The 20797-nt window shown below is 39.7% G+C and overlaps 1 long non-coding RNA gene across 1 annotated transcript; it reads left to right on the forward strand.

The window, feature by feature from the left end:
* On the forward strand, nucleotides 20204-20797 carry LOC107644248. Its single transcript, XR_001621277.2, has 2 exons — nucleotides 20204-20312; nucleotides 20455-20797. It is a non-coding gene; the product is annotated as an uncharacterized LOC107644248 (long non-coding RNA).

Raw genomic sequence — 20797 nt, forward strand, 5'->3', positions numbered from 1 at the left:
CACCGCCGTCCGCCGCTTCTTTTTCTTCTTCTGTGAATTCTGTGAATTAATTTTTTTTTGTGAAATTTGTTGTGGAATATTGTTGTTACTGAAATTTAAATTTGGAGTATTGTTGTTGCTGATTCTGGGTTCTTGATGATGATGATGATTTTCTGAGTTGAGTTTTTGTTTGTCTGAGTTTGAGTTCTGGATCTGAGTTCTGGATCTGAGTTCGGATGAGGATGACGATGATGATGTTGTTTTTTATGAGTTTTGATTGGTGTGATAGAGATGGTGATGGAGTGACAGTGGGTGGGGAGTGGTGGTGGTGGTTCTGGTTCTGGTGGTGGTGGTGGTGGTGGCATGATTTTAGGGAAGAAGGGATAGGAGCATTTTGGTCCGAAGGACCATTTTAAAACAAACTGAAACTTTGGAGACCATTTTGGAGCGAAAAAAAGGCGAGGGACGAAAAAAATTTTTAACCCCTACGTTAGGGACCAAAATCATACTTAACCCGATTTTTTACAATAACTAAAAAAATGAGCAACTACAGTTAGTTACTAATTATTGATTTTGAATTTTATTTTTTATTAAATTTTATTTAAAATTAACAAATTTTGTCTACTTGTAAAGTTAGTTGATTATGTGTCAGTAATATATTACAGTAAAGTAGGACAAATAAATTTTTGTAAAAAATTTATAAGATACTTAAACTTTTAACTAATTATAAACATAGACACATAAATTCATAATGAATCACTTTGATTGATGGACAATACAAATATAAAAAATTGATTTGACCTTAAAGAAGTTGTAGGTAGGACTGGAAGTGAGCCGAGCTAGACCAAACTCAAGCTCGGCTCACGAAAATTGAGCTTGGCTCACGACTCGACTCATTAACAATCGAGCTTATTTCTTAAGCTCAAACTCGGCTCACCAAAAGCTCACGAGCTGGCTCGAGCTCACAAGCTGGCTCAAATAAGAAAAACATAGATACATAATCTATAATTTTATATCAATAAATTATAACTTATATATTTTTAAAAATATAATTTCAGGCTTAAGCTTGGCTCACCACTCACGAGCTTAGCTTATCAAGCTGTTAACGAGTCGAACTCGAGCTGGCTCATGAGTTGGCTTGACTCACTTCTAGCCCTAGTTGTAGGTAATGATTAATTAGAGCATTAGGCTGAACTTGATCACGTACATTACGCTAATCAATGACCCTTGTAAGGTCTGTGATTTGAAGAAACTTTATGAATGAGATGAATAAAAGAAGTTTAAAACCTGACAATATCACATTCACAACACTAATAGATGAATATTGTAAGGATGATATATGAAATATGCATTGGAGATCAAGAAGAAAATGATAGATTGGAGGGAGATTAAGCTTGATGAGGTAGCTTTTACTGCACTTATATAAGAACTTTGCAGAAAAAAAGATGGAGAAAGAGGAGCAAGGAACTGAGAGTTAACGTAATCAGTTAACGTTATACGTAGGCCAGATTCATTAACTTTCGACGGAGAGTTTAATAGAAGGGTTAGAAAGTCTGACATATTTAATGGTTAGGGACTGCATTATTATTTTCCAATCGATAAAGGACGTGTTGTTATTTTGAGCAATAGTTAAGGGCTTAAGTGGGATTTTACTCTAAAATAAAATAAATTGATTTTACTTGAACAACTTAACATAAAAAACACTTTATAGATTTTCAAAGTATTACAAAAATACAATGAAAAGAAACCTTCACAGAATTTTAAAGGTATTAATTAAAATGAAGAAATTAATAAAGTACAAGAGAAACGAAATCAATTTTGCAAGAAAAATAAATTGCATAAATATAAAGTGCATAATTTGTAAAGCAGAATAAGAAAGAAGATGGAAGAAAATCTACAGAAAACTAACTCAAAACTAAATCTCAGAAAGTCGCTGGGAGTGAAAGTTTGTGTGAGTGTATTTCTAAAGAGAATTCCTAACCCTTTATTCATCGTGTTACTCTATTTATAGGTCTTTTCGACCAATCCCATGCTGTAGTGTGTCAATTCCCAAGATACGCATATAACAATCTAATGTTTCTTTTCCTCCTCCACTCTAAACTTTTTATTTTAAAAGAATCTTCTTCTTTCTCCAAAGAAACGTCTCTACTGTTGTTGCTATTGTTGCTATTGTCGTCTTTAAAACTTCAATCTTCACAACACTTTCATCTACTCTTTGAATCAGGTATGTTTTGCATAATTCGTATTAACTATTTACTTTTCTTCCTCTTCCTTTAAGCTCTACTCTATAACATTTACTTGATTGTTCATAAAGGAGAAAAAATTTTATTCTATTCTCAGTAAATTAGCAGTTGTGAGTTCTTCTGAGAACAAATTCTGTTAGGATAAAAAAAATCCTCTTTTATTCATCTCGAATGCCAGTAATTACTTAATCATCATTAGTTTTACTACATTTTTGTATAGGTTTTTCTTTCACTGTTCATCTTGTAATGGTGGAAAGGTTATATTTTTTTGCATTTGTTTGACTAATTTTAATTCCAATTTGCAGGAATGACCTTTCCTTCGTCTTCCAAACTTTTCCCTACCAAAAGTAAAAGCAAAGGGCCAGTTGAAAAATCTATTAAAAAGATCAATTTGGCCACCTTATCAAAAGATTTCGACATCGTCATCGAAGACCCAGTCGATACTATTAATAACAAGAAGATTTTATTTTCATTTTCCGTTGAAAACGAATTACATTGTTTCCTAAGAAGAAGAAGAAAAAAAAACGAGAAAAGTAACACTATTTGAGACGAACTCTTTTTTGCATATTTCATCAAACAAAATTCCTGCAACCTAATAAGAAGAATAATTAGCAAGGAACTGAGATTATTACCAAAAAAAGGCCAATAACCAGTCTAATAGCAGGTACAATAATTTGTTGAAATTTAGGGATATTTATCCTACTTTATAGTTCATTATGGATTTATGTGTTTATGTTTATAACTAGTTAAGGGTTTAAGTGTTTTATAAAACTTTTTACGGGAATTTATTTGTTCTACTTTACTGCACCACATTGCTGACACGACAGGAAGTGTTTTTTCCATTAGAATGATTCTTGATACATAATCTGTTAACGTTATATGTAAATAAAATCTATTAACTTTAAACGAAAAGTTTAATAGAAAGACTAAAAAATCTAACGGAATTAATAATTAGGGAATATATTATTATTTTTTGTTGCGGCCTGGCCCAAACCCTCTACGGGTTGACCCGACCCAAGCGCCACCCGACCCTAACGGTCAGGGGTAAGGCGCTCCACAGCCGACCCGGACGCGTGTCCCCGACAGCTCACCTACAGCTATGAGGAGAACGCCTCAGAGAAAGTGGGCATGTCCTTGTAGGGCCCACCTCTGACACAGTATATAAGGGGAAGGTTTTTACCCTTCCCCCAAGGTACGTTACATGACTCTACCCCCTTTTTTCGCCTGCACACTTCATTGACTTGCGCGTCGGAGTGTCTTTGCAAGTGACACCCTCCCTTTTCACATCTGAAGAGCTCGGGACCTCGCCTACTCCAACCCGAAGACGTACGACCAGACGACCTCCCCTTTTTATCGATCAGAATATTCACCCGATCATTCCGATACCCGACCTACCGAACATTGGCGCCGTCTGTAGGGACGGTCCATGGACTTCGTACTGGTCCAAAGTGGAACAGGCCGCGAGGCCGAGCCCGGAGGGGACGCTGCCACGACTACTTCCCAGCAGCACACAAGATCCCCTCCAAGACACCCAACACAATCTCGGGAAGGACCCCCCTTCGGGGGAACTGGCAACAACCACTCCAGAATAATGCAAGAATTGCGCCACAGGATGCAAGACCTGGAACGCCGGCTGGCAGACAGGGAACACGACCAGCACACCCCAGAACAAAGCCACTCCCGCTCTCACTCTAGGAGCCATTCCAAACGCACGCCCAGCCCCCAGGCTGAATCCGAGAGCGCTGGGGAAAGAGGACGCGCTAGAAGACGCCATGACCCTGTCATCTATGCCAGACAAGAAAGGCGGCACACTACAGGTCGGGGAACCAAAGACGCTCGTCGGGAGGACGACGAAGGAAGAACGAGGAGAACACGGGGACCCGTGATAATGGGGGCGACCCCATTTCATCGTTCCATACTCGAGGTTGGGCTACCAAAACACTTTGACAAGCCAACGAACATGAGGTACGACGGAATGCAAGACCCGCTAGAACACCTCACGGCCTTTGAGGCCAGAATGAACCTTGATGGTGTGGGAGACGAGGTAAGGTGCCGCGCCTTCCCGGTCACCCTGGCGGGGCCTGCAATACGGTGGTTCAATAACCTCCCGTAGGGCTCGGTGACCGGCTTCGCAAACATCAGCCACGCTTTCTTAGCCCAATTCACGACCCTGATTGCAAAGGCGAAGCACCCAATCAACCTACTCGGGGTGACCCAGCGACCCAACGAGTCAACTAGGAAATACCTAGACAGATTCAATGATGAGTGCCTGGAAATCGACGGACTGACGGACTCAGTCGCGAGTTTGTGCCTGACGAATGGACTCCTGAACGAGGACTTCAGAAAGCACCTTACCACGAAACCAGTGTGGAGTATGCAGGAAATCCAATGTGTGGCCAAGGAGTACATCAACGATGAAGAAGTGAGCCGAGTCGTGGCTGCCAATAAACGGCAGCCCTCTCACAACCAAGACCGGCACCGCAGAAGCGGAGAAGGACAAAAGGAACACGCCAGAGACGGCAGCCCGAGCAAGGCTCCCAGACCGTTTCCTCGTGTCGGGAAGTTCACCAACTACACCCCCCTCACAGCGCCGATCATGGAAGTTTATCAACAAATTATCGAAAAGGGGATCTTGTTGAAGCTCCGACCACTGAAAGAACGAACAGGGGGAAACCGAAGCCTCTACTGTGACTATCACAAGGGTTATGGGCATAAAACCCAAGACTGCTTCGATCTAAAGGACGCACTGGAGCAGGCCATCAGGGATGGAAAGTTGGCCGCATTTTCCCACCTCATAAGGGAGCCGAGGCGACGGAATCGCGACCACGACGATGAGGATAGGACTTGGGCACCGAAGCGACGCCAAGAACCGGAGGATGACAACCAGGGCCTCACCATAGTGAACGTGGTAACAGCTAGGAATGCAGCACCTAGGTCAAAGTCGGCACACAAGAAAGATGCCAAAGTCCTGGCGGTCTCCTCATCCTCTACGCGAAGCACTAGGAAACTCCTACCCATTTCGTTCGTCCCAGAAGATTAGTGGTTCGACGAGATCGGAGAGAGTCCTCCCATGGTCATAACGGCCAGAGTAGGAACCGGTCTCGTCAAACATATCCTTGTAGATACGGGGGCGGACTCGAACATCATGTTCCGCAACGTGTTCGATGCTTTGGGCCTAAAGAACGCCGACCTACAGACGCACCAGCACGGTGCCATAGGACTTGGCGACCATTTCATCAAGCCAGATGGTATAATCACCCTGCCGATCTCACTGGGACAAGGATAGGGGAGGAGAACGGTAATGGCCAAATTTGTGATCCTACGGGACTCCACCACCTACAACATCATCCTGGGAAGAAAGACAATCAACGACCTAGGAGGAGTCATCAGCACGAGGATGTTAGTAATGAAGTTTATAACTAAGAAAGGGTCAGTAGGATTTGTGAGAGGAGACATGGAAACGGCAGTCACTTGCGACAACGCCAGTCTCTCGCTAAGAAAAAAGTCTAAAGAGGCATCGGGAATATTTCTCGCCGACCTGGACGCCAAAGTCGATGACAAATCGAGACCCGAACCTGAAGGGGACCTGGAGAAGTTCAGGGTCGGGAACTCAAAGGAAAAATTCACGTTCGTGAATAGGAACCTCTCCATGAGTTAAAAGAACCTTTGATAGAAATGATCAGAGCTAATGGCGATTTGTTTGCCTGGACACCCGCCGACATGCCGGGCATAAACTCCTGTCTCATGTCGCACCACCTAGCCGTCAGACCGGAAGCCAAACCAGTGGCCCAAAGAAGGAGAAAAATATCTCAGGAAAGAGCAGAGGAAGTGGCCAGACAGACAGCCGGCCTCCTCGAAGCGGGGTTCATCCGGGAGCTGGACTATTCGACCTGGCTATCAAACGTGGTCCTGGTAAAAAAGCACAATGGAAAATGGATAATGTGTGTGGACTACTCCGATCTCAATAAAGCATGCCCTAAGGATTGCTTCCCCCTTCCCAACATCGACGCACTTGTCGACGCAGCTGCGGGATACCGGTATCTGAGTTTCATGGATGCCTACTCCGGTTACAATCAGATACCGATGCACCGGCCAGACGAGGATAAAACGGCGTTCATAACGCCAGGGGGACCCACTGCTATAGAATGATGCCGTTTGGCCTAAAGAACGCGGGGGCAACGTACCAGAGACTGATGAACAAAATATTCAGCAACCTCATCGTCAAGACGGTGGAAGTTTATGTGGATGATATCCTCGCAAAAACTACCCGCCCTGATGATCTCATAAGCAACCTGGAGAACGTGTTTGCGTCCCTCCGACAACACGGCATGAGGCTCAACCCGCTTAAGTGCGCCTTTGCCATGGAGGCCGGAAAGTTCCTGGGATTCATGATAACCCAGAGGGGAGTAGAGGCTAACCCTGAAAAGTGCCAAGCAATACTCCAGATGAGGAGTCTGGGCTGCATCAAAGACGTTCAGTGGCTGACGGGAAGGCTCACAGCGTTGTCTCGATTCCTCGGTGCGTCGGTAGCAAAGGCCCTACCCTTTTTCGCTTTGATGAAAAAGGGAATAGCATTTGAGTGGACCCCTGCGTGCGAAGAAGCCTTCAACCACTTCAAAGAGATTCTAGCATCACCTCCAGTGCTCGAGAAGCCGAAAGCCGGAGAGCCACTCTATCTATACCTAGCCATCACAGAGGGGGCGCTCGCAGCGGTGTTGGTACGGGAAGAAGGGAAGGCCCAGCAACCGATCTACTTTGTGAGTAGAGCACTGCAAGGGGCAGAACTCAGATACAGCAAGCTGGAGAAGCTGGGGCTGGCACTTCTGGTCTCCTCCCGCCGATTGCGACAATACTTCCAGAGTCACCAGGTGGTCGTGAGAACGGACCATGGGATTCGTCAGGTGCTCCAAAAGCCTGATCTAGCGGGAAGAATGATGACCTGGGCCATCGAACTATCCCAATACGACCTAGGCTACGAGCCCCGACACATGATTAATGCGCAAGCAATGGCAGACTTCCTGGTGGAAGTAACTGGGAATCCAACCGAGGACACGGACACACGGTGGAACCTCCATGTGGACGGAGCCTCCAACCAGACGTCCGGGGGCACCGGGATCATTTTAGAAAGTCCGACCGGAGTCATCTATGAACAATCGGTTAAGTTTGAGTTTCCCGTATCGAACAACCAAGCAGAATACGAAGCCCTCCTAGGGGGTTTGGTTCTAGCTCAGGAAGTCGGGGCAAAGAGGCTGGAAGTATGCAGTGACTCGCAAGTCGTCACTTCGCAAGTGAATGGAAGCTACCAAGCCAAAGACTCATTACTACAGAAATACTTAGAGAGGGTCAAAGGGCTAAGCAAATAATTTGAAGAGGTCATGGTCCAACACATTCCAAGGGAGATGAACACACGGGCAGACCTCCTATCCAAGCTAGCGAGCACAAAACCCGGAACCGGCAACCACTCCCTCATCCAAGGCATCACGAAAGAGCCAGCAGTTGCCCTCCACCTGACCAAATTAGCCCCTTCTTGGATGGACTCCATCGCTGACTTCTTGCAAAACGGAAAACTCCCCCAGGACGAAAAGGAAGCCAAAGCGGTAAGAAGGGAGGCCGCCAAATATACGATCATACAGGATCAGCTATTCAAAAAGGGACTCAGCCAACCTTTGCTGAAGTGTCTGCACCCCAACCAGACGGACTACGTTCTTAGAGAAGTCCATGAGGGGTGCTGCGGCCACCATATCGGGGGCAAGGCCCTGGCAAGGAAGCTCATCCGTGCTGGATACTACTAGCCGACAATGATGAATGACTCCAAGGAGTACGTAAGGAAATGCGCGAAGTGTCAACAAAATGCCAACTTCCACAGAGCGCCAACTTCCGAGCTGAGTTTACAAACGTTCACTCGACCTTTCGCACAGTGGGGAGTCGACCTCTTGGGACCCTTCCCAGTTGGCCCGGGACAGGTCAAATACCTCATAGTTGCCATCGACTACTACACCAAATGGATAGAGGCTGAACCACTCGCCAGCATATCCTCATCCAATTGTAGGAAGTTCATGTGGAGGCAGGTGATAAGCCGTTTCGGCATCCCGGAGATCGTCATCTCGGATAACGGGACGCAATTCACTGACAAGAAGTTCGCAGAGTTTCTCACCGGCTTGGGGATAAAACAGAAGTTCTCCTCAGTTGAACACCCCCAAACAAACGGGCAAGTGGAATCTGCAAATAAGATCATCTTACTAGGTCTTAAAAAGCGTTTAGATAGCAAAAAAGGCACGTGGGCCGACGAGCTTGCCTCGGTTCTCTGGTCATATCGAACAATCGAGCAAAGCTCCACCGGGGAAACCCCCTTCCGCTTAACATTCGGGGTTGAAGCAGTGATACCCGTGGAGATTGGAGAGCCAAGTCCGCGGCTACTCCTTGCAGGAGTAGAAGAAGCAGTGGACAAAGACCTGGTAGACGAGGTCAGAGAGATGGCCCATTTGTCAGAGGTAGCACTGAAACAGAGGATAGCCCTGCGATACAACACCAAGGTCCTCAGAAGGGAATTTGAGGAAAGAGACCTCGTCCTGCAACGAAACGACATCGGACCACCGTCCCAGGAGAAGGAAAGCTGGCGGCAAACTGGGAAGGCCCCTACAGAGTCAAAGAAGTGCTTGGCAAAGGCGCCTACAAGCTGGAAAGACTCGACGACAAAGAAATCCCGAGAACATGGAATGCAGGTAACCTAAGAAGATTCTACTCGTAGCTTGGGCACACTAGCCAAGCGGCCCGGCGAGTTAGATAGGTGTTTAATTTTATCAAATGTTAATTTCCAATGATTTACTTTCATTAAACGCCTACCGTGTTCATAGAACTGTCTAGCTAACGACTACTTTTTATTTGTCTAAATTCTCCTATCTATTATTCCCCAATATGTATCCCACATCGTCATGTTTTTCAATGTATGGCAAACGGGACTACGATACAGTAACCCGGGACTGATCACCCCGGGAGCCAAACAAATCAAAGCCATAACAAACGGCCACGATAATAAGACCAAGACGGTTTCGCCCAAGTTACCAACATAATGGCAAAACGGACACAAGCAATAAGTCCACACCGAAAAAACGGTATCAAAACAAAAAACGCTACCAAACAAACAGATAAAGGCGATAATTACAAGCCGACCAGGCGACCACTAAAGTATAAAAGTTAGCGTTTTCAACAAGTATTCTACAAGGAAACATAAAAAGCGCAAGTTACAAGGGTTCACTTCCGGGGCATATCGACAATCTTGCCGTCCTGGATTGTTTTGAAGACTCCAATAGCCGACGTATCGAATTCTGGGACCACGATCTTCACCTGGACCTTGAGAGCCTCTTCGGTCATAAAGATCGTGTTCTTTCCCTGCTTCCTGACCGCCTTATATTTCCTTCTCAACTCTTCTGCCTCAGCTCGCGCAGCCTCAGCCGACGAGACGGCCGCGTCACACTCCTTTTCCACAGCGACCACCCGACCTTGCGTGGCGTTAAGCTGGCTCTCTAGAGTCATCTCCCGCTCAGTTAGACGGGAGACGGTGGCGTCGGAGGCATTCATTTTTTCCTCAAAAGACGCAGCCTTCTCCTCGGCATCCTTGCGCCCCCTTTCCGCCGTGGCCAGTTGTTCCTGAAGCTTTTCAACCTGGACTTTGAATTCATTGTTGGCCTGGGCAGCAGTATCGAGCTTCCTTCGCAACGCCTGCATGCCCGACAACTCGAACTCAGCCTTCTGGGCTATCACCGCTCTGCGGAGAAGGGTGCGGTACATCCACCTTGCTGCCCCGCGAGCTCGGTACTAAGGAAGTGATCCTTCGTACCGAGAATCAGCTGATTATCAATAAAGGCCCCAGCATCGAAGTTCCTCTCCATCACGGTGAGAGCTCCTTTCGGGCTGGAGGATGCCTTTTGTCTCTTGGGCGTAGGGACAAGCTTAAAATTGTCATACTCCCGATGAGTAGAGGACAACTGCCCAATACCGGCCGTCTCATCGAGAACGGGAGAAGCCTGCCTCCCGGCAGAATTCTTGTCAGACATCTCGACGTCTCGGGGCGAAGGTACAGCTTGATTCTCCTTCTCCCCGGTAGGGCCTTCCGGCTTCTCGGCATCCTTCTCGTCAGCCTTCTCCTCATCGCTATCCTCCAAGGTCTTGACTAAATTTTCGAGCCCGGTTACCGAAGCAGACATCTCCACTACAACAGAGGAATAAATACGTTAGTCGTGAAGTCGGGAAGAGCAAATTAAATAATAAACAACGCAAAAGTACAAGACAAAACAACTCACAAATATAACTCCTGGCGGACTCCCGTTCACCCATAAGGAGGTGGGGGTTCACGGGGTTCTTTCCAAAAAGAGCAAACAACACATCGGCAATCCTTTTATTTACAGGGGACATTCCCTTGTAGGTCACCTTAATGAAAGAATTAGACCCCGCCCCGAAGCTCCAATACGTCGGGATGAGGCGTTCCCCCTCTAATGACAACCAAAAGGGATGGCGACCTTTAACGGGACGAACTTTGAAGAATTTGTCTTTGAACCCATGATAGAAGTCCTCGAACAGGCCAAATACCCTCCGACCTTGGGCAGACCGGAAGGATAGGAACCCTTTCCTTGCCTTCCCTTGTCTGGAGGGGTTGGTAAGGTTGAAGAAGAAGAGGAAGACATCCACCGACACCGGCAGCTCGAGATATTCACAAACCATCTCGAAACAGCAGATAGAAGCCCAGCTATTCGGATGGAGCTGCGACGGCGACACGGATATCCGATTAAGAAGCGACATCTGAAAATCGGAAAACGGTATGCGAACGCCAACCTGGGTGAACATGGCTTTGTAAAACCAAATCTAGTCGGCAACCCGAGGAGAGCGAAAATTAATCTCATACAACCGCTCATTGGGGGCAGGAACGAAGGTCTCATAATTGGCCTCCTCGTCTGTCCCCCCGCACAGATACCCGGCTTGCCGAAACTCCGTCAATTCCTCCAGATCCATCTGATTCGGTGAGTCCTTCACATCTGAGGTCACCCAAGCGTAGGGGTCATAGTTCGCGGCGGAAACAGAAGCCCGGGAGACGATGCGAGGCATACCTACAGTGGGGGTACCACTCCATTAGTCTATGAGGTCGGGAGTCCGGGAAAAACCCAGAAACTATGTCCATCCTATTCAACAGTTAAGATCAAGCATGGCTAAAGCTATACCTATCCCGCAAGCCACCTAAAAACCTACCCTGGAATGGTACCCCTCCCCTAACACATCTACTCAGCACTAAAAAGCCATCTAGCAACAAAAATCAAACAATACAGCAAGAACGCAAAGCAAATACAAACAACAAGCATACAACAACGAAGCAGAAAAGAGAGAGGACCAAAGGTTACCTGAAACGGTTGTGAAAACGGAGAGGGAAGAAGGAAAAATGCACGAAGATGCTAGGATGAAGCTCTGGGATGCTCTGGAATGATCTGGGAATTTTTGGGTGAAGAAGAACGAGATGGTAGGAGCGAGAGTGGAAAAAGGAAAAAATTGAAACAAACTGTTTAAAACTGCCACCCAGGAAGCGCGAAAGACTTGGGGGCAAAATAGTCTTTGCGTGTAGGGTTTTGCAACCCATTATGAGCATTTAATGCTCAGCGCGAAGAACGAAGTGACGAACGGTTGCCCCAACAACCAAGAGACACGCGCACAGGGGGCATGTCCCTCCCACGGGCGGCCGACCTGACGACGACGCATGGAACAAGAAATAACCCGCCACTGATAGCTCTCACGACTATTACTGGCGCGTGGGGGGCACTGTTGCGGCCTAGCCCAAACTCTCTACGGGTTGGCCCGACCCAAGCGCCACCCGACCCTAACGGTCAGGGGTAAGGCGCTCCACAGCCGACCCGGACGCGTGTCCCCGACAGCTCACCTACAGCTGTGAGGAGAACGCCTCAGAGAAAGTGGGCCTGTCCTTGCAGGGCCCACCTCTGACACAGTATATAAGGGGAAGGTTTTTACCCTTCCCCCAAGGTACGTAACATGACTCTACCCCTTTTTTCGCCTGCACACTTCATTGACTTGCGCGTCGGAGTGTCTTTGCAAGTAACACCCTCCCTTTTCACATCTGAAGAGCTCGGAACCTCGCCTACTCCAACCCGAAGACATACGACCAGACGACCTCCCCTTTTTGTCGATCAGAATATTCACCCGATCAATCCGGTACCCGACCTACCGAACATTTTTCAATCAATAAAGAGTAAATTATTATTTTAAACAATAATTAAGGATCAGCATGAGATTTTACTCAACTATTAAATATAATAAGTTATTATTCTAACTAGATGTATTTATGTATTAAAAATGGTTGGGAATTAAAAATTAAAAAACTAATTTAGGATATTAAAAAAAAATCAGTGTGCATCATTTTATCATTTTATGATTAGCATAAATCGGTAGGTGTTAATTTATATTCAATTATATTCATGTAATATTAATAATTAAAAATAATTATATGTCAATTTTTATCATATCAATAATGAACGTGACTGTATATGATGTACGCCCATCTAAAACGGCAAATTAGGGGATGCATGAATGATGACTAAGAATGTTACTTGGGGAATCTTGCAAAGGAAAATGTAAAATTGATGACAATGAGTTATAGTTTAAATGGCATAATTTTTTCATACTTAATTAAGAAGTTACGAGTTCGAGTCTTCTATCTTTGATAAAAAAAAATATAAAATTGATATTTTTTTTATTCAGAATTTTTAGGAATTCCGGATCAGATCTCGAACAAGGAATAGAACTTTTGCCTTTTAACGTCTAAAGAAAATATATTAAAGGAGTGGGTATTTGCTTAGAAAAGTGGTAGCCTGGTAGGTGTACATTGATATAGTTGATAATAAAAAAGAAAAAAATTTGGGTGCAAAGTAGGGATTAAAGAATAGATAATTTTGTATAATCATATCAATACATAATTTTTTTTATCATTAATTGAATATTTTTAAGAGTTATGTACTGAGACAGGAATACGAAGACACAAAATCGTGTTTGACGGAAGAGACATGAGCAGAGATAATGTGTCCAAGGACATTGAATTAATGTATTTTGTATCTATCCTGACAGAAAGGATACAAAGACACTAATAAGGGACACAACTTATTTTTTATTTTTTCTTTTATTATTCTTGTTAATTTTTTATAATTATATTTTTCGTCTCAAATTTTTTGAATGAAAAAAATGAGAATAAATTAAATTTTTATAATTTATTCTAGTTTATCACCAAACAGAATATAAAAATACAAAATTTTGTGTCTCTATCTTTTATATCTTATTTTCAGTGTCTTGTTTTATCCTATTCTCAGAAACAAACGCCGCCCAGGTGATTTTACTTTTTTTTTTCAAGCAAATGACAAAAATCAAGTAAAACTTTGGTATTTAAAATGAAGTCAATTTCCAAAAGGAAATGAAATAAAAGGGGCCAGAAGGAAGGATATTTGTGCCCATACAAGGAAATGAAGTCAATATACCATTCTAGGCATAACACTATTCTGTCCCATCTTGAGACATATCTCTAAAAAATTTTCCATATCAAAATTTTTAGCCGATATTTGTGGCCGCTTTTAACATGCCATCACTTAATGTGAGGATTACTTTTGGTTAGAAATGTTTCAGGTGTGTTTGTATCTTTTCTTGAAACTATCATATTCTATGTACAAAAAAAAATTCATCAGCTTTCCATTTGTACTGTAATAAAGTAGTCAATAACCATATTAGTTTGTATAATAGAATAGCTTTAAAATGATCTAAATAGTCAGTTGAAAAATCTTGGTATAAACTTAATGGTGGCTCAAAATATTTTTTCTTTTTTTAGTTGTGGTGGACTTCTGGTTTTGTTTCTTCTTTTGTTATGAACCTTGACTCATGATTCATTGCTGATCGGCTGATCCTGATTGTTGGCTGTCATTGCGCATACTTATGATTGGAGTTTTTGCCTCTATTGCTTATATGATTTAGGAAACATTTCAAGTGCACCGGGAGTACCAGTGCACTAATTGTTTTAACCGTTGATCTAAATTATAAAAAATATATATAATATATATTAATTGAAATCAACGGTTAAAACAAATGGTGCACCGGTATTCTCCGGTGCACTTGAAATATTTCCTATAATTTATATTGATTTCCATTTTTTTATAATTAGGGATTTTGTTATGAGTTTTTCTTTTATTTCATTCAACTAACTATATCAAACCAAACATAATTCAAATACAAATTTAACATAAACAACATACATACAAAAAATTTTAACATATAAAATTAAAATAAAATAAATTAAAATTACTTACATAATTTATATTTATAAGGACATTTAAATAATTTTTTTTGAAAATTTTACGAATCCCATAAAACAAGTACCTCAATCTTTGCCCTCATTTCTATTAATTTGTGGGAGGTGGGTCTCGATCGCTGTGGGAATTTTACAAGTCCTCTTTAACTTCTACATCACGGATAATCTTTACATATATTTATGGATGTAGATTTTTTTGCCATCCCTACTTATGAATGGTTAAATATTAATTTAAATTGATTTAGTTATAAATTATAATTAATGATAATAATATTATGCAGCTGAAAATGTTGTCTATTGTAGGCAATTATACTCAACTCCTGAAATTTCAATCCCAACTCCAATTTCGAATAATTTTTTATTTTTTTTGGTCTTTGAACTGCAACAAAATTTGAGTAAAGGTTTAATATGGTCTTTGCCTATTTTTTTGAAGGATAGGATGATCTCTGAAAAATAAATAACATTTCGTCTCTCAACCTTTTTTGTTTGGAACAATACGACACTTTTGTTAAAAAATCCGTTAAATAATAACAAAAATTAATTTTGTGAAAATTTTATTTATAATTTGTGAAAATTTTAAACTCTTACAAAATTTTTTTCAACAATATGACTAACTACCACCACTACTACTACTACCTTTCTCATCTTTATTATTATTATTTCTATCTCTATTATTTCTGTTTTGCAATTATACTTTATCATTATTTCATTATGAACACCAACACCAATACCATTAACATTAATGTTCATTTCTCTTGTGTTTTTGTTCGATGCTATTTTTTTTTGTAAAAATTTTAGTACTGTAATTACTTTTTTTCTTTGTAATATTACCTCTAGCAATGGTGTTTCTCCATTTAACCAGGTGAAGGAATTGTTCAAAAATAAACTTATCAATAGTATATGAGAATTTAAAACTCTAAAAAATTAAAAATAAAATTCTAACAAATTTTTTTATGACTATTTTTGGACTTTTAAGTTTTAACCAATAAAAATATTTGTCATCATATTAATATATCAAAATCAATTTAGATTAGTTGAATAATCAATAATCAGTTTACTCATTCCTTTAAACAAGTATTATTTCTAATATTTGATTTAATTAAGATTAATAGTACTTTATTTTTTAATAAATTAATAATTAATTTACGTTCAAGTTTTAAAATTATGAATTTTTTCAATATTATATGAACGAATTGATTAGATATTTAAATATTAATATAATTAATATAATTTATTATAATTTATATTACTTAATTAATTATACTACATTAATTATAATTCGTTATATTAGTGAATTAGTCTTTTCATTTATAAAGTCTAAAATAAAATAAATAAATTATTATTTATTCTAATTAAATCTATTTATATACTATATATGAATTAACGTTAAGTTATAAAACATAGAACTTGTGGATTGTGATAAAAACGTAAATCAAGAGAAAAAAAACGCATACAATTATAGAAGAATTAAATCTATCCTCTTTATTTATTTTTAACCATCGTTTTAGATTTTAATTTTTTTTAAAACCAGTGATAGTGGAATTTTATTGATGCTAGATAAAATTACAGAAGAATCAAATCATAATTTGCATTTATTGATACTAGATAAAATTATAAATTGTTGCTCTTTCAATCAAATCATACCACATACAAAAATAAATTAAATTAAATAAATCGAATTTGCATCTCTATATAAATCGAATTGAATAAATTCGATTTAGGCAAATACGTAGTAAATTAAATTCATAATGTTCGAATTATATGCAACTTCTGAATAATTATAATGTTATGGGTATTTTATATAAAAATTAATACAAAATTAATTTAAATTCTGTACAATATTTTTTTTGTATTTATGAGCTATTAAAAATGAACGAAAAAATATTGTATGAAATTTGAATTTTTTTTTGTATGGGTTGTTGTATAAAATACTAATATCATTATAATTATTTATTTTGAAACAGAGTACAACTAAGATTTTATTAACAATTTTAAATAAAATATTTTTATAAAATTTTAAAATTTTTTATTATGAGCACTTTTTGTAATTATTATAAATAATTTTATAAAATTTAAAAATGACTTAACAGATGTTATGAGTAAATCGTCTGACAAAAAAACTCATTACAAAACCGGTCGTATATGTGATTAATCGGTGAACCGTTAGAACTGGTTGATTTTTTTAAAAGGTTTCCGGTTTGTTAATAATTCCTCCAAACGGTGCCGTTTTGATTTAAAAAAAAAAAACTGAATCCCCAACGGCTTAAGTCCATAACCCATTCCCACTCCCACACTTCTCTCCTCTCCTCTCTGAAATTGATGTGAAAATGAAAGGCCAAATCTATAACAGTTGAGATTCTTGATGAAAATGAAAGGCCAAATCTACATGGAGCTATTCAAAATTACATGGTACATGGTCCATGTGGTCCGTACAACAAGAATTCACCTTGCATGAAGAATAGATCATGTTCAAAGTTCTATCCTAAAGAGTTTAGACAGCGAACACTCATTGATGAGGTCGGATTTTCCAAATATAGGCGTACTTATAACGGTCGAACAGTGAAGAAAAGGGAATGTGTACTAGACAATAAATTCATTGTTTCGTATAATCTAGAATTGTTGCTCAAGTTCGGGTGCCACATAAATGTGGAATACACATGTCAAACAAGTTCTATTAAGTATCTATTTAAGTATGTACACAAGGGTAATGACCGCGTAACAGCTACTCTATACAATGCTGGTGATCCGTCAGAAGCCACACAAGTTGTTGACGAAATTAGGAATTACTATGATTGTAGGTACATTTTGCCATGTGAGGCAGTCTGGCGTCTATTTGGATACGAAATCCAAGAGAAAGAACCATTTGTGATTAGACTTCCATTCCATTTGGTGATTGAGCAACCTGTGGTTTATGGTGAAACTTCTAATGTGAATGATATCGTCGAAAGAGTAATATCTCATAAGTCCATGTTTTTGGGATGGATGGCGGCGAACATGTCATATCCTTATGCTTGAAGTCTGACTTATGCTGAGTTTCCAACCAAGTTTGTTTGGAAGGACGATCCTTCAAAGTGGTTTCTTCGAAAGAAAGGCTTCGCAATTGGAAGACTCATGTACCTACAGGTAATGACGAGTTTATATTCAATTTTGATCTTACTTATTTAATGATTTAAATTTAAAATCTTAACAGCCTATACCCCACGTCCATTTTATTCGATTTATCTACACTAGAAAATAAATGTTCAAATAACTTTCAACAGTTATAATCTGTAGATTATACAATTTTTTATTTTTCTATATTTTTTAGGAAAATTATTCTTATGCGGATGTGTAGCTACATAATAATTAAAATAGCATAGCTTAATCCATTTAACAACTTAAAAGTGGGATTTTAACCAAATTTTTTGTAGCAAATATTGAAGAATATTACCAACGACTTCTCTTGAATACTCAGAGAGGATATATGAGTTTTCGAGATATAAGAACAGTAGGAGAAACAATTTATGCTATGTATAGAGATGCATGCTTCGCCCTTGGACTCTTGCAAGATGACAAAAAATTCATTGATGCAATTAAGGAAGCAAGCTCATGGGCCTCAGGATCATATGTTAGGAGATTATTTGTCATTCTATTAACATCTAACAATATCTCAAGACCAGAACATGTCTGAGATAGATGTTGGCATGAACTCTCAGATGATATTTTGTATCGACAAAGAGCTGTGATGAACATAGGGGTAAGTTTTTATTAATTACAATGATAAAAGTTCTTCCTTATTGATCATTTTTAGTTTGATTGAATTTTTACAGTATCGTATAATATGCAGAGTTAACAATGTCAGATGATGAGATTAAGCAGTTGTGCTTAATGGATATAGATAAGATCTTACATTTCTATGGTAAAACCTTGAAAGACTATCCTCCAATGCCTTTAGCAACTGAAGTTGATAATTCTTTGTTAACCGAAAGGGTTATTAGGGAAGAGCTAAACTTTAACATGGATGATTTAAAGAAAAATGCCTCAGACATGTTAGACATCGCAACACCTGAGCGGAGATATGCATTTGATAAAATTGTTACAGCTGTATATTGTGATGAAGGGGTTTTTTTTCTTTGTGTATGGTCATGGGGGTACTGAAAAAACATTTCTCTGGAACCTTATGTCTGCTGAGATTTGCTCAAGGGGTGATATAATGTTAAACGTTTCTTCGAGTAGTATTGCATCTTTACTTCTTCCCAATAGAAGAACGGCACACTCAAGGTTCAAAATACCGCTGAATATAACTGAGGATTCTGTATGTAACATCAAACCTGGTTCTCCTCAAGCAATGTTGCTGTTGAAAGCCAAACTTATAATTTGGGATGAGGCTCCAATGGTTAGTAGGTACTGCTATGAAGTGCCTGATAAATGCTTGGGTGATATCATGAGGTGTTCTCCAACATATAGCAAAGATTTGCCCTTTGGAGGAAAAGTGGTTGTACTAGGTGGAGACTTTAGACAAATTCTTCCTGTCATTTCACGAGGATCGAGACAAGATATCGTTCATTCAACCGTGAATTCGTCTTACCTTTGGAAGTTTTGTTAGGTGCTCAAACTAACAAAAAATATGAGACTCTCTGTAAGGACGACTGCTTCAGATCAAGATGAGACAGAGAAATTTGGTGAGTGCTTATTGAAAGTTTGTGATGGTCTAATATGTGACAATATGGATGGTGAATCTGAGATATGTCTTCCAGGAGATATTGTTATTCCTTCTTCGGACCAGACATTTGATGAGTTGGTTCATTTTTCTTATCCAAATATTTTGGAAAATATGTCCTCAAAAGATTTTTTCAAAGCAGGAACTATACTGGCTCCCACATTAGACATCGTTAAATAGGTCAACAACCATCTGATGGCTATCATTCCTGGAGAGGAAAAATTATATCTTAGTTCGGATTCCATTTGTATGGATGAAGGGAATATGGAGAGTCAGCTAGATCTCTATGGTCCTGAATTATTGAATAGCATAAATTACTCTGGTTTGCCTCCACATAAATTAATACTCAAGATTGGTATTCCGGTGATGTTACTGAGAAATATTGACTAATCTAGTGGTCTTTGTAATGGTACAAGGCTACAAGTTAGGAAGTTTGGAAATCATGTCATAGAATGTGAAGTCTTAACACAATGTTGGTCATATTGCTTTGATTCCAAGAATGAATATGGTATCAACAAATAAAACCATCCCAGTTAGATTCTAACGAAGACAGTTTCCTATAATAGTATCGTTTGCCATGACAATTAACAAGTTTTAGGGACAAACTTTATCTCATGTTGGATTGTGCTTGCCCAAACCAGTTTTTACACATGACCAACTATATGTGGCACTTTCAAGAGTTAAGAGCAAGAGAGGTTTAAAAGTTTTACTTATGAATCAAGTAGGAATATCTGCAAATTCAATCATCAATGTTGTTTATAGAGAAGTCTTTGAAAAAAATAGTATTCTAATATAAATATTTTAATTTTATTTTAAATTCTGTATCAGTGTATAATTATTTGACCTTAAAAAATATAAAATAATTATTACTCACTTTTTTTAAGTTAAACTTTAATTTTAATAATAATCACGGGGTGATACACTAGTCAAAAAAAAATTATATAAGCATAAGAAAATAAGATAAATCATTTTCTTCGCTTTCATCATCAGTTCATCACTCCAAACCGTTTCCAAAACCTAAAACAATCCTTTTTTTCTGTTACTCTTCGTAAGCACTTTTGTCCCTTTCTGCAATCTCTATCCTTTATAACTCTTGTTTCTTTTCCATTTTCATCATTTATTTATTTGAATATCTTTTTCTGATTTGTTTATTCACAATGCACGTTTTTGTTTTAATTTCTATTTTGAAGCATGGAGTTTCAATTATATTCGAAGCTGGTGGAAATGCTAAACCTTCGAGAATTCCTCAAGTTTGAGACTTTCCAGTTCTGATCGCGGGAGCACAATCTCTCCATCTTCATCTGGTTCCCGTGATTGCTCGGTGCTGATTTAGTCCTTTAGGGTTTCGATTTTGCTTCGGAAGTAGGAAACCTAATTGAAATTTTGTACTCTGTTTTTGCCCCTTTTGGCAATGAAGTTGTTCTAGGTGGCGTTGTAATTTATTCTTTCATTGCTTTATGGTCAAAGTTCATAGATTTGAATGTTCCCCCAAGTACTGTACAATCAACAATTATCATAACATCATAACATTGT

The sequence above is a fragment of the Arachis ipaensis genome, chromosome B05, assembly GCF_000816755.2.
Source record: "Arachis ipaensis cultivar K30076 chromosome B05, Araip1.1, whole genome shotgun sequence".
NCBI lineage: Eukaryota > Viridiplantae > Streptophyta > Magnoliopsida > Fabales > Fabaceae > Arachis > Arachis ipaensis.